The 10,199-nt window shown below is 39.8% G+C and overlaps 1 pseudogene; it reads left to right on the top strand.

The window, feature by feature from the left end:
* The first annotated feature begins 569 nt into the window (after positions 1-569).
* On the top strand, positions 570-8,753 carry LOC131330405 ((-)-germacrene D synthase-like; annotated as a pseudogene).
* Positions 8,754-10,199: the final 1,446 nt, after the last annotated feature.

Here is a 10,199-nt window from a genome sequence, read left to right as displayed (position 1 = left end):
GAATAGAGAAAGAGAGAGATGGAAGAGAGGAGGAGGAGAGAGAGGAGAGAGGGGGAGACCAGGGGAGGCGGAGCCTCCCCCAAACCCTAACCAGATGCGGCTGCTGTTTCTAGAGAGAGAGGGAGAAGATTTCTAGAGAGAGAGGGAGAGCTCCTTTAGGCAACACACATTATGTCTGGTGACACTGACCTTTTGAGGTGCTGACAATCATCTTTGTGGCTCAACAAAAATTCTACAAACACTCTCAAAATCACACACTCAAATACATACTTTCTCACAAAACACAAGGGTTCCACATACACTATGTGTGCAGTGTGCGTGGGACCCTTGTGTTTTGTGAGAAGATGTGTAATTTTGTGTGCGATTGTAGCATCTCTCGTGGCTCAAATGGTGCTACGTACTGTGAAATTGTAGGCAACACACATAATGTCAGGTGGTACTGATCTTTTGAGGTGCTGACGATCACCCTTTTGGCTCAAATGATCATGCTACGTACTCTGAGCTGTTTCCTGTTTATTTATTAATCGTTTTAAGTGTGTTTCTGATTCTTTAACGTTTCTCACCTCCGAAATTAATCCCATGAATTTTAGTGCTACTACCACTACTATAAATATAGTAAACCACTAGCTCTTCGTTGCATATACCAGAAAAATTTAGCCCATACTCTCATATACAATTAGAGTGGTGTAGTTCAGCACTCTCCCTCTCTTATTTAGCCTTCCTTTAGTTGTTCCGAGGAAAGGAGAAACAAAAATGGAGTTAGTAAATGCTAATTCCACTGTCCCTGTGCCAATCACAAAAAATAGTAAAGTGTCCGATGATCATGTCACTCAACGTCGCTCTGCAAATTATCATCCCACTATATGGGGAGATCATTTTCTCTCCTATGGCTCTGATGTCACGGTATAGTTTAGTAACACTAAGTCTAAGTCCACCGCATTGTTCTACCGCACAAGTCCGCCGCCCCTACGAAACATTTTCCTCATGGAGGACAAACACTTATTAGCTTTCTCATGCTCAATTTGGCAAATCCCTTGGGGTTATGTTTGGCTACATGTGATGGCTAAATGTGATGCATCCTCATCTCTCCTTCATTTACCATTTCGAGATTTCAATAAAATTTTGTTTTGCCGATCCCCAAAAAAAAAAAAAAAAAAAAAAAAAAAAAAAATGAAAATGCGAATGCTTTGTGTTTACGCTTCATGTTGTCTTTCACAGGCAGCTGATGTTAAAATGGAGCAACAACTTGAGCAGTTGAAAGAGAAAGTTAGAAACATGTTGATGGCAGCTGACAAACTGTCACGAAAGCTGAACCTCGTTGATGCTGTCCAACGCCTCGGTGTGGCCTACCATTTTCAAACTGAGATTGCTGCATTATTACAGCACCTATATAAAACGTATCATCAACATGCTTTTGAAAAAGCCGATGCTGAAGATCTTTACTACGTGGCTCTCTTGTTTCGGTTATTCAGACAAGAAGGATATCCTGTCAGTTGTGGTAAGTCATTTGCCATTCGATTGTACATATTTTAATAGCCGTTGTCCAAAACACAAACTCATATTAAAAAATCTAAGTTCAAAACGCCTATATATACAGAAATTGTCTCTGCATCGCTGTATTTGAAAATGCTTTGGTTAGAGTGTTTTGTGCGATCCTAGATTGACATAGCATGATAACATATAGGAACAACGGCAAATGAGTACATGTGATTTGGTTCTCGAAATTCTAACACTCAACATGATAACTTTGGACTAAAATCATGACTTTGTCACTGACTAGCTGGATAGCGCAGTTGGTTATTAACCAGATAACAAATCCTTTCCCCTCCCCTACCGCCAAATGTCAACAAACTGAACAATAAAAAAATTCAAACACAATCATGTTTGTCACGATTATTTGGAAATCTAGCTTGTTCCATTACAGTTTCAATCGCACTGTTTCTCGGTATATATATGTTTCATTTGTTCTTTTCACTGCATTATGCCAAGGCATTAGTCTTTTATTCATCAATAATCCATTTGCACACTATGATTAAAACTTTAATGAATCTGTAGTGTCATGTATAATCTCAGGATACCTATCACATACTAAGATTTTAGCATGTGATAGATATCCAATTTACGACTAGACAAAAAAAAGAAGAAGAAGCAGTTTTGTGCTCTACGTCTGGCCGGTTGTATGCACATCTTTTTTTTTTTTTTACGGCCGACAATTATCATGTTTTCTAGCAGATATGTTCAACAAATTCACGGACAACTGAGGAAAATTTCAAGAATCCCTAACGAATGATGTCCGAGGAATGTTGAGCTTGTACGAAGCTACACATCTGAGGGTACATGGAGAAGGTTTACTGGAGGAAGCACTGGATTTTACCACCACGCACCTCAACTCTGCACTACCAAACTTGAGCAATAATACAATTGCAGCACAAGTAGTTCATGCTCTAAATCAACCCATCCACAAGGGCTTGACAAGACTGGAGTCAAGGCATTATATTTCCTTCTATGAGCAAGATGATTCCCACAACAAAGTTCTATTGAATTTTGCGAAATTAGATTTCAACTTATTGCAGAAATTGCACCAAAGGGAGCTGAGCGAAATCACAAGGTGACATTATTTACGAATTACTTGTCTCTTTTTTTATACTCTTGGTTTTGTCTTGAACAAGGAAAGTGGACTGTATTATAAAAGTAACATGAGTAGAATTTTGATAAAATTCGGATAAAATTTCCCTTTGCTCGATGGACTCTTTCCAGTAAAAAGGTTTTTTTAATTCGATCGGTTCGTTGAGAGGAATCACAAGAGTAATAAAAACAAAGGAAATCACAAAACTCGAGAAGCTTAATTCCAAACGAAAATCCAGCTCCTCTGCAGTTTATTGGTGGACTGTAGCAAACGGTTTAGGCTGAGCCGGCCGAAAGTTTTATTTAATGGTTCAGAATTTTTCACAAATTCTTAGTCGTAAATTACTATCTTCGCAGTGAAGGCCAGATTGCAGTCTTCGAAAAAAGCCTAGCTATTTGGATATTTTTATCAACTTGTTGTGGATAATTGAGTACATAATAACTCTTATTTGATGGTGAATTGATTTTAGGTGGTGGAAGGATTTGGACTTTGCCAGAAAGCTGCCGTTTGCAAGAGACAGAGTGGTGGAGTGCTACTTTTGGATAATGGGAGTGTACTTTGAGCCCAAATATTTTCTTGCTAGGAGGTTTCTAACCAAAGTGATTGCCATGATTTCAATCATTGATGACATTTATGATGTCTACGGTACTTTGGAAGAACTTGTGCTCTTCACTGATGCAATTCAAAGGTTAAATCCATGCCCCTCTTAATGATCTTTATTTTGATTTGAGTCGTCCCTAAAAAATGTCAAAATCCCTTCCATTAATTGTTCAAGATTGAGATTCCAAGGCTTACGAATCTTGGATTTCTGTTGGAATTAATTCATGGCCTCGTAATGAAAAAGGAAAATTGAAAGAAGCAAAATTAGCATCATAGATAAACGATCCCAACACAACCCAAGATTAATACAAGACAAGCTGTTTAACATAAACTACTTGATTTTCAGGTGGGAAATACTGCCTTGGATCAACTCCCAGAGTACATGAAACTGTGTTATCAAGCACTACTGGATGTTTACAACATGATTGATGAAGAAATGGCCAAGGAAGGAAGATCATATTGCGTTGACTACGCAAAATCTGCAGTAAGTCTCAAACCAAGTCACATTTGGTCACTTGAAGTTGAAATAAAAACTGAAATTTTAATTCGTGTTAATACTCATTCAGTTTCTTCAATAATTCTAGATGGGGGATTTGGTAAGAGCATACTTTGAGGAAGCCCAATGGTGTCACGAGGGATACGTTCCGAGTATGGAAGAGTATATGAGAGTTGCACTTGTAACCGGTGCTTACAAAATGCTTGCAACAAATTCCTTTGTTGGCATGGGGGATTTGGCGACCAAAGAGGCCTTTGAATGGGTATTAAGTGATCCTTTAATTCTTCAAGCTGCATCTGTGATTTGCAGACTCGTGGATGATATGGTTGGCCACAAGGTAAGAGATGATTGATCAGAAAATATGGTTTCATATTATTTGGCCGTACGTGTAGATTTATAACTACTATTATCTTGCACATGGACGATACAATACGAGTATTTTAAGTTCTTTGAGAGTGGATCCCTCACTTTATAAAAAACCAAACAAATCTTATGGACAATATGGTTCATTACTTAGAGGTCCTGACCTTGTTCAATGAGTAGTCTTATTTGTACGAAAATGTGGTTGTACGGAGAGGTTGATTATGGTGATTGAATTTGGGCTTTTCGGGCCCAAGATATACTTGGACTAATACACAAGTCACGGGTAACTTGATCAAAGAAAGATTGGATAGATGTTGGTCGAACTCGAGTTGGAATTTACTTTTCCCGGATGCCCATGTTTCTCATCTCCCTCGTACCCACTCCGATCACTGTCCCATTCTCCTTTCCACCATCCCAATCTCTTCCCCTATTTCCCCCCGACCGTTCCGGTTTGAGTCGTTTTGGTTTTCTGACCCGTCCATCTATTCGGTCGTAAATGATAGTTGGAGGTCCACTTCCCCTTCTTTTGCGCATACTACCAAAGTTTTCTCCAATAAGGTCACTATTTGGAACAAAGAACATTTTGGTAATCTTTTTGCGAAGAAAAGACGTATTCTGGCTAGACTTCGTGGTCTTCAAATAGCCATTGATTCCAATCCCAGCTGTTACTTAACTGATTTGGAAAAAAATTTAACTTCTGAGTTTGAAAAAATTTTAATCATGGAAGAAGATTTTTGGGCATTAAAATCACGGGTTAATTGGTTATGCGATGGTGACCGTAATACTCGTTTTTTTCATCTTACTACTTTGAATCACCGCCGCAATAATAAGATCCGCTCTCTTAAAGACGCGACTGGTGTGTGGCTCTATGATGCTGATCTAATCCAACAAACCCTCACCTCTCATTTCATTTCCCTGTTCACCACAGGTATGATTTGTAGCAAACTTGTCTCTGACCCTCCCTTTCTTTTCCCTCGCATTGAGATGGAGTGTCACCAATCCTTGTGCTCTGTCCCGATGGTCGATGAGATTAAAAAGGTTTTGTGGTCCTTTAAACCTTGGAAATCTCCGGGCCCAGATGGTCTTCATCCGGGATTTTTTCAAAAAACGTGGGATATTGTGGCCCCCTCTGTGGTGCAAGTGATTGAGGAAGCCTTCTCTGTGGGCAGGATTCCTCCCGGGCTAAATCACACCTATTTGTGTTTAATCCCAAAGATCCGTAATCCTGAAACAGTTGGTCATCTCCGTCCTATTAGTCTTTGTAACACCATTCTTAAGCTGGTTACGAAAATTCTTGTAAGTAGAATCCGCCCGCTGTTGTGTGATCTCATTAGTCCTCTTCAGTCTAGTTTTCTTCCGGGGAGGAGTAGTACAGATAATGTGATCATTGTGCAAGAGATTGTTCACAGATTTAATTCCATGAAAGGTTCCAAGGGTAACATGCTTATCAAATTGGATTTGGAGAAAGCTTATGACCGTTTGGAGTGGGGTTTTATCCGTCAAGTTTTGCATTTTTTCAACTTTCCTCCGCTTTGGATTAATCTCATTATGTCCATTATCTCGTCGTCATCTATGTCCATTCTCTTCAACGGTAGTGCTACTGACACTTTCTCCCCCTCGAGAGGTATCCGGCAGGGTGACCCACTGTCCCCCTATATTTTTATCCTTTGTGTGGAATATCTCTCCATTCAAATTACCTTGGCTTGCGATAACCACACGTGGAGACCTATTAGGACTTCTAGGAGTGGTCCTTTTCTATCTCACCTCTTTTTTGCAGATGACCTTGTCCTCTTTGCGGAGGCTTCCATAGCTAATTGTGAGACTATTTCTGCACTCCTGCAAGATTTTTGTGCTTTATCGGGCCTTAAGGTAAGCTTGAGCAAGTCCTCTATCTTTTTCTCTAAGAACACCCCAATGGGTGCTCGGGTTGAGTTCGCTACGGCCCTTGGCTTTTCCGAAACTACTTCGGTGGGCAAATATCTTGGTTGCCCCATCCACCAGTCCAGACCGACTAAGCTTTCTTTTCAGTTTATTATTGAAAAGATTGAAGCTAAGCTTGCTGGTTGGAAGAGCAAACATCTCTCCTTTGCTGGTAGAGTCTCTTTGATCAAATCGGTCATTGAAACTATACCTTCTCATATCATGCATTGTAACCTTCTTCCCGTTTCGGTGTCTAACAAAATTGACCAATTAAGTAGGAATTTTCTTTGGGGCTCTTCTTCTAACCATAAGAAAATTCATGCTATCAATTGGGATACTGTCACTCGTCCTAAGGCTTTAGGTGGTCTTGGGTTGAGGAAAACCAGGAATAATAACATGGTTGCTATGGCTAAGCTTAATTGGAAACTTTCTAAACGTGTGGACCTTCTGTGGGTCCGTATCTTAAAGGGCCGTTATCGTTCCACGTCTGTGCGTAGTTCCAATCCCTCCACCACCTGGAGGGGTATCAAAGCGGGAAATAATCTTTTCAAAGAAGGTACCCGGGTCCGTTTGGGTAATGGGTCCTCCACTTCTTTTTGGATGGACAACTGGACTGGGACTGGCCCCCTCCGTTCTAAAATTCTTGGACCTCTTCAGCAGCAAGAGAGTTCTCTTAAGGTTAAAGAATGTTGGTCTAATCACTCTTGGAACCTCCAAGCCATCTCTTTTGTCCTTCCTGAGGAGATTCTTTCTAGCATTCACGTTGTTCCGTTCCAATGGTTCAACCCATCTCCGGATTGTACCATTTGGAACCTCTCAACCAACGGTGAGTTCAATTGCAAATCGGCCCACTCTCTCATTCCCTCTAAGAATGTCAATTCCCATCTCTCGTGGGATTGGATTTGGCGTCTCCCTTGTTCCTACCGCATCCAACACTTTGTTTGGCTTGCTGCTCATGACCGTCTCTTAACCCGTAAGAATTTGTTCCTTCGCAATATCACTCCTTCCCCTTTCTGTGAATGGTGTCCAGATATTCCGGAGTCCACATACCATGTCCTTTGTGATTGCCCTCGTGCCTCTAATATTTGGAGCGCCCTTCAGTTTTCTTTGGTGGATTCTCAAGCGCTTCCATTTGATTGGATTCGTGTGAATTCAAAATCTGTTAATACCCACAGTTCCGGTGTCCCTAAGAATATTATCTTCTTGTTTGCTATTTGGCATATTTGGTTGGATCGCAATTGCCGTCTTTTTGATACTAACCCAAATTCCAACTCGAGCACCATCGACCCAACAAAAATTTCAGTTACTATCTTGAACAAATCCTTGGAGTGGTTCTTTCTTGTTTTCCAAGAGAGGAACTCTCATAAGAAGGATATACAGGTAGGATGGGTTCCACCGAGAATGGGTTTTTCCAAGTTGAATACGGATGGTGCGTATAACTGTGTGACGGGCTCGGCCTCCACTGGGGGGATTTTGCGTGATCATTATGGTATTTGGATAGGTGGATTCCACAGGAACATTATCACGGACTCCAGCCTAAAGGCAGAATTATGGGCCTTAAGAGATGGTTTGAGTTTGGCAAAGGATGAAAATATCAGAAAGCTGGAAATTGAAGTAGATTCCATGATTGTGTTAAACTTGATTCATGCCACTAACATGGTGAATCACCCGCTTGGCAATTTGATATTTGATTGTAGGTTGCTGATGCAAGGGTTTGAGGAAGTTTCTATCACGCATATCTATCGCGAAGCTAATCGGTGTGCAGATGCGTTGGCAAATGATGCTCCGGTCTCGGTGGGAGATTTATATATCTACCCGGTTATTCCTATTTGTATTTCTAGTTTCCTTTATGCGGATTTGATTGGGGTCTCGTACCCTAGAATTGTAAACTCTTAATTATGTTTTTCTTGTTTTAATGAATCGTCTAGTTACCAAAAAAAAAAAAAAAAGTTGTGTTAGGAAAATAGTGTTGCGTATCAACACTGTGACCAAAGTTTGAGTCGCATAATCTACCTTTTAAAGAAAATTTTGAATCTTTGCATCTCTTGGCCTTTTATCTGTACTATCCTTTCCTCTTCTATTTATAAAATTCTTCTTTGCTGTTCAAAAAAAGAATATGCTCCCGAATCTTCATTATATCCCTTTGCCCAGAATTGTCAGCCTCGCATACAATCATATCTTGACCTTAACATTTTTGGTGTTGCAATTGCAGTTTGAACAAGAGAGAGGACACGTAGCCTCTGCTGTTGAATGCTACATGAAACAACATGGTGCAACCGAAGAAGAGGTTCTTCTTGAATTTCGAAAGAGAGTTACAAATGCATGGAAAGACATGAACACAGAGTGCCTCCGCCCGACTGCAGTCCCAATGCCTCTCCTTGCTCGCATTCTCAATCTTGCACGAGTTATCGATCTTTTATACACAGGAGATGATGGGTACACTAATTCTGAAAAAAAGGTCAAGAAATTTGTAATCTCAGTTCTTGTTGATTCTGTGCCGATGAATTAGCAAATAGTTGTCTTAATTGTAATCTGTTCATTCGTAAGTGTAGTAAAATGTTCAAGATTTACAGTTCATACGTACGTTGACAAAGATGATGTAATCTAAGGGTGTGCGACAGTGCGACTCTTATAATTTCATGCATGGTAGAACCAGCCACTGTTGGAGGTTTATTATACTTTGTAGTGACATTCTTGGCTTATTGTTACGATATCTAGTGGCTGCTGTTAGTTTTGTTGATGTCACAGTTTTGTATTCAGTCTTGGCTTCTGCCACTGTCCTTGATAGTTGCTAATTTTTTTTTGTAGGAAGGCGACGGCACAGCCAAGGTGGTGGGGTTGGGCGACCCCATGAAAATTATTATTTTTACTACTACCATATTGATTTTTTTGAGAAATTAATAGATGACCCCATGGGATATTACCGCGACACCACACAGAGGTTAATTTCCCCCAACTTTCGACTCGATACAAAACCGACTTCGACTTCATAGAACCCCTGTTTCTCACCGCCTTTGTTATTCTACGACTTCGAGTCTTCGACCGATGATTTGATCTTCGTCGGCCGTCGGCTTGTCACCGGTGGGCAATTTTGATTGAGTCCGATATACCGTTGCCTCTTCCGATCGTACATATTTCTCATTGTTTTTCCCTCTCATTCACTATGAATATTCTTGGGCTTAGTTTAAATGTAAAGAGCTTTCTCGCCAATGAAATATGTGAAGAATAGGTTGTATAATCGAATGCGACACCAATATATCGAAAATGAAGTATTTGATGCCATCTACATGGAGACTATCATTCAATGATTTCAAAATATGAAATTTAGTCGAATGCAATTGTAGAGCTCGTGTAGTTTTTTATTTTTATTTTGTCGAGAACTGAAAAGAGAGATCGTTAGTGTATGCATTCCGATATTTGTGTACTGGTTGGAATACTTGTTGAGGTTTAAATGTGATTTTTGTTGGAAGTAGGTTTTTAATTGTCATTATTATGATTTATTTTTTTGGATTTACAATTGACAAAAATATTTTTTCTTTGATATTTATGAATGACCCCATGCTCCGGAATTTCTGGAGTCACGAACTCCTACAAAACATTTGAATAATATTGAGCAGCAGTTTGAATTATCTTTGTTGAATTCAAATTGTTCCCCACAATAATCAATAAATCATTAATCTGTAATCAAATTTCACCCTACAAATTCTGAAAAAGCCTTTACAGATATTGAATTGAGCTAATTTTTACAGGGACCCTTCAAAAAACATTTTAAGAATATTGAGTGGCTTGAATCATCTTTGTTGGATCTGAAATGGGCCCCACAAAAAACAAATAAATGGTCAATCTATTAAGTCTAAATTTTTTATCCAAACAAACACTCAAGGAGTGATATTTGAACGCCCCTAAACGCCAGCGTTCTGGGCTCTCTGCACAGATGCTGTCTCATGGGGACAACAGGATCCCCAATCCAAAAGGGCCCAGCTAAATACAACTGCAAATTTACTAGATGTAGCCAATTTATAAGGAGGAATCCAAAAGTTTGCTCTTATGAATTGGCTACATGTAGCAAATTCGCAGTTGTATTTATCAGCACCCATCCAAAATTATAGCGCAGTTGGTGGTAACAGGGCGGGAAAGGAGTCAACTTTGAGGGCGCCTTCCAACAATTGTTATTATAATAAAATACTAATAATA

This window comes from Rhododendron vialii, chromosome 6a (genome assembly GCF_030253575.1).
Source record: "Rhododendron vialii isolate Sample 1 chromosome 6a, ASM3025357v1".
Lineage (NCBI taxonomy): Eukaryota > Viridiplantae > Streptophyta > Magnoliopsida > Ericales > Ericaceae > Rhododendron > Rhododendron vialii.
Note: the sequence above shows the minus strand (reverse complement) of the source record. Positions and strands in the feature narration are given on the sequence as shown.